Source organism: Colobus angolensis, unplaced genomic scaffold (genome assembly GCF_000951035.1).
Source record: "Colobus angolensis palliatus isolate OR3802 unplaced genomic scaffold, Cang.pa_1.0 Scaffold38, whole genome shotgun sequence".
NCBI lineage: Eukaryota > Metazoa > Chordata > Mammalia > Primates > Cercopithecidae > Colobus > Colobus angolensis.
In genome coordinates this window covers 8,715,410-8,720,405 of record NW_012117154.1, presented here as the reverse complement: position 1 = coordinate 8,720,405, position 4,996 = coordinate 8,715,410, and the positions used below count along the sequence as shown (strand labels likewise).

The 4,996-nt window shown below is 49.6% G+C and overlaps 1 long non-coding RNA gene across 1 annotated transcript in view; it reads left to right on the top strand.

Annotated features, from left to right (window-relative positions):
• Window positions 1-3,313: 3,313 nt before the first annotated feature.
• LOC105520437 overlaps window positions 3,314-4,996 on the top strand; it is a 7,181-nt gene continuing 5,498 nt past the window's right edge. The window contains exon 1 of the long non-coding RNA XR_001003133.1: window positions 3,314-3,601. This is a non-coding gene — a long non-coding RNA (uncharacterized LOC105520437). The remainder of the gene's footprint in view (window positions 3,602-4,996) is intronic.

Here is a 4,996-nt window from a genome sequence, read left to right as displayed (position 1 = left end):
TGGAGGGACAGGAGGGAATGTTGGGGGTGCATGGAGGGACAGGAGGGGGATGGGTTTGCACGGAAGGACAGGAGGGGGAAGGGGTTGCACAGAGGACAGGAGGGAATGTTGGGGGTGCTGCACAGGTTCGTTATCTGATTGTGGTGATGGTTTCATAAGTATACACGTCTCAAAACTTGTCAAATTGCATGCTTTAAATGTGTGTTTATTTCACATCAGCATTACCTCTGTTTTTAAAATTCTAGATGATGACGACTGCAAAATGGCAGGACAAGGACGTCCAAAAAGCCTCATTGATAAAAGCAATGAGAACACTGGCAAAAATGATCAGAATCAGGTTTTTCAGACCTCTGGAAATTAGCCAAAGATTTGCAGTGAGGAATGAAATTCCGGTGAAAAGCAATAGCCTGGCAGCCACTGGGGTGGAGAACGGAAGCTGAGCTCCCCCGAAGCCTCTTCCCAGAGAGCTGCCATTGTCTGAGCTGCCTCTCTGCCCCATGGAAGGCTCTACTTGCAGGGCTAACTTGCCTGATTGACTCGGAGCTTAACCGGTAGGAACAGCCATTTCCCCAGGGGCGTTTGCTAAAAAGAAGAAGAAAAAAAACCCAAACAGGCAATTAGGCAACATTGCAGGTGCCTGAGGCAGTGGGTAGCAGTTGGGCGGTGGGGGTGGGGGGGAAATAGGCTAACAAAAATGTTTAAAAGCAAAATCTGGGGGAATGAGACATCCGTAGGGAGATATGAAAAGCTCCTGCATATTCCTGGGAACCTCAAAGGCCACGGTCATGCCCAGGGTCCGTAAAGAAGACCATGTGCTCATCTCCCACGAATCGTGAGGCAGGCAGCGAAGGCTGAGGCAGAGTTGACAGCGGCCTGGCTGAGTGTTGACAGCACACCCCATCACTGCACAGAGCTCCTCAGCAAAGACGGAGAGACTCTTCAGTTCCAGACGCTTAAGGAAGTCTCTGCCCAATTATTCAATGGCCACTAAGCTAAGGGAGCTGAGACTTCAGCAGGCACACACCATAGAGAATATAGACGCGACAGAATTTGTCCAGAAATCACTAAACAAACAACAACAACAACAAGTAGAAACAACAACAAGCTCTGGGAAGGGAAGAGCATTTGATTTCTAGAATTACAACATTCTATTATTTTAAATGTCCAGTTTTCAAAAAAGAGTTTTAGAGATACACAAAGAAATTTTAAAAAGTCTCAAACCTGGGGGAAAAAAGCAAACAAGAGAATCTGTCCCTGAGAAAGTCCAGAGATTACAGTTACTGGACAAAGACTTTAAATCAGTTGCTTTAAATATGTCCAAAGAACTAAAGGAAACTATGTATAAAGAGCTAAAAGAAAGTATGAGAACAGTGTATCACCAAGTAGAAAATACAACAAAGGGATGTAAAGTATTTCTTTAAAAAATTCTGGAGTTGAAAAGTACAATAACTCAAATGAATCTTTCCTTGTAGGGGCCCACCAGAAATTTGAGCAAGCAGAAGAAAGAATCGACAAACTAGAAGATAGGTCAGCCTGTCCAGTGTGAGAAACAGAACAGCAACAACAACAGGAATATGAAAAATGAACAGAACCTTCCGAGACCTCTGGGACACCATCAACCAGACAAAAACACACATCACAAAGTCCCACAAGGAGAGGAGAGAGAGGAAAGGGAAGAAAGAATATTTGAAAAAATAACAGCCAACTTGACTTTGATGAAAACATGAATCTACACATTCTAGACTTAGCTCAACAAACTCCAAGTAGAATAAACTCAGAGAGATCCACACCCAGACGCATCATAATCCAGCTGTGAAAAGTGAAAAGCAGAGAGAATTCTAAAAACAGCAAGAGAGAAGGGACTCATCTCATACAAGGAATCCTAAATAAGATTAACAGATGACTTCTTATCAGAAATCATGAGGCCAGAAAGCAATGGGATGGCATATTCAAAGTGCTGAAAGGAAAAGACTGCCAATCAAGAATTGTATAATAGCATAGCTATCCTTCAGAAGTGGAGAAATTAATACAAACAAACAACAAAATAAAATGATAAAATATAAATAAAATTATATAAATACAATGCATTATATATAAAATTATATATATTAAAAATTCTAAATAGAAATACAATTGTGTATGTGTGTGTATATACATATTCTATATCAATTTTTTAAACAGTTTTTAAACAAAATCTGAGATAATTCATCACTAGCAGACCAGATACTGTAGGGAGGACTACAGGCTGAAATGTAAGGACATCAGACAGCCACTCACATCAACATGAAGAAATAAAAAACACTTGTAGGCCGGGTGTGGTGGCTCAAGCCTGTAATCCCAGCACTTTGGGAGGCCGAGACGGGCGGATCACGAGGTCAGGAGTTCGAGACCATCCTGGCTAACACCGTGAAACCCCGTCTCTACTAAAAAATACAAAAAAAACTAGCCGGGCGAGGTGGCGGGTGCCTGTAGTCCCAGCTACTTGGGAGGCTGAGACAGGAGAATGGCGGGAACCCGGGAGGGGGAGCTTGCAGTGAGCTGAGATCCGGCCACTGCACTCCAGCCTGGGCAACAGAGCGAGACTCTGTCTCAAAAAAAAAAAAAACAAACACTTGTAAAGGTAACCATGGAGGTCAATATAGAAGATGGTATGAATGTCATTTTAAATTTTAATCTTGTATGCTTAGACATAGAGTCACCGTATGTGTTAAGCTGTTTTTATGGAGCTATAAAGAAATACCTGAGACTGGGTGATTTCTGAGAAGAGGATTAACTGGCTCACAGTTCTGCAGGCTTCAGGAAGCATAAGGGCTTCTTCCTCTGGGGAGGCCTCAGGAAGCTCTTACTCATGGCAGAAGGTGAAGGGGGAGCAGGCGTGTCACGTGGTGAAAGCAGGCGCAGCAGGGTGGGGGAGGCGCCACACATGTTTAAACACCAGATCTCCCAGGAACCCAGAGCGAGAGCTCACTCTGCACCAAGGGGGTGGCTCAAACCATTCCTGAGGGAGCCACGCCCGTGACCTAAACACCTGCCACCAGGCCCCACCTCCAACAAGGGGGATCGCAATTCAACATGAGACTTGGCAAGGATGTGCATTTAAACTCTATCACCATAAAACCCGGGAAGTCTCCTCCTAGGCGGATGCTCAAGACAACCGAAAACAGGTCCACACAAAACTTGCAAATCAATGTTGATCACAGCATCATTCATCATCGCCAAAAGATGACATCAGCCCCAATGTCCGTCAGCTGCTGGACAGGTTAAAAACGTGGCCCATCCACGCAACGAAATGTTGCCCAGCCTCGAAAGGCATGAAGTACTGATGGAGTTTCACGTGGAGCAACACAGAGGAGCCTCAGAAACACCCACCGTGCTGCTGCCTGGAAGAGGCAGACGCGGAAGGCCACACGCTCTGTGACCTCACCCGTGGGAAACGCACAGAGCCGAGGGCCGCCAGGGCCTGGGAGGGGGGGGCACAGGAGGGCCGGCTATGGGGATGGCGTTTCTCCTGCGGGCGGTGGGCCGGATGATCCACTGCACCACCACGGGAGTGGACCGAATGCCGCTGAACTGCCTGGACTTTCAAGGGGTGAACTCCAAGGTAGGTCAATTACATTTGAACTTAAAAACATTCTGTGAGAGATCATTTTTGTTAAAGATGCCATCTATGCTTAAAAGCCTGCACCAATGCTGGGCCACACCACGGTGGGCCCTGGTGCCCCCACCCAGGCAGCAGTCCAGCTGTGAGCCCAGGCCAGTGGGGCCAGCAAGAATGGGAGGGGGCATGGAGGGGCCCACAGATGCTGCAGCCTGGCCTGGCCTGAGAGGGGCCTCCTCTGTGCTGGGGCTCCCAGGCACCCACCTCCCATGGCAACTCCTGGCTCCAGTCGGCTCCCGGCCCCTCCGTGGCTTCGGAGGCTGAATCTGCCTGCATCTGCCATTGATTTCTAATTCCAAGGATGTTGTTTACAGTGTAGTGAGATGGGTTTGTGTTTCTGCAGGAGATTCTAGAAACCAGACCTCAGAGTGGGGGAGGTGCTAGGCCTCCTTCCCACCCGGGTAACCCGACCCCGAGCCTGGGGAAGCTGTCTTGGCACCCCCAGCCCTGACCTCTCCTTGTGGACCTGGCACGGCAGGCTCTAAGCACAGCCAGGACCCCCAGGGCTTCGGTCTAGCCTCTCATTTCCCAAGGCGGCAACTGAGGCTCAGCCAGGCTTTCAAGGCCGGGCCAGAGCCAGCCTGGAACTCAAGTCCCCAACTCCCAGTCATGGAACGTTGTACAAGAGGATTCTGGCAGCCAACCCTGACATCTTTAAAAACGATCTTTCTGACCCTTAACTACTGAGGCAGCACAGTTCCTCGGCCGTCTGCGTTTGTGCTGGGCTGTGCCTGGCTTTGTCTGTGGCTGTCAGTCCTATTTTGTCCACTAGGAACAAGGTCAGGGCAGCCTCTGTGATCCCCGCAAGCTGGCCAGTCTTCCCTGACGCTTCCCTCTTGGTCCCTGGTCTTGCTGTAATCGTGTCCAGGGATACCTCCTGCCCACACTGGTGGGCACCACTGTGTGGACACAGTGCTGGGAGGGGTCGGGGGGCACCACATTGGGAACCGAGGGTCTGAGCTCTGCCCTGTCTTTGGGCCGTGGTTTTCCTTGTGTGCAGACAAGGGCTCCAGCCAGGTTCTCTCCAAAGTCTCGCCCCCCTGCCTGGCACAATCTCTGCCTAACTAACCTGGACCCCCGAAGTGCTCTCACTCCTTTGAGTCTCATTTTGTTAAGAGGGGGCTGTTCTTGTGGAGAATCCTGCACTCATTGTCTTAGCTCACCCCACAGCAGGGAGGTGGGGAGGGCAGGGATCTTCCGCCCACTCTGAGGATGAGGAGACAGCCTGGAGGGGGTGGCTGGAGGGTCTGGCTCTCTCCCTTCCGCTCCTCAGCTCCCTCCCCAGCCCCCTCCCCAGCCTCTCCCAACCCTCTCTCCAACCCTTTCCCAGCTCCCTCC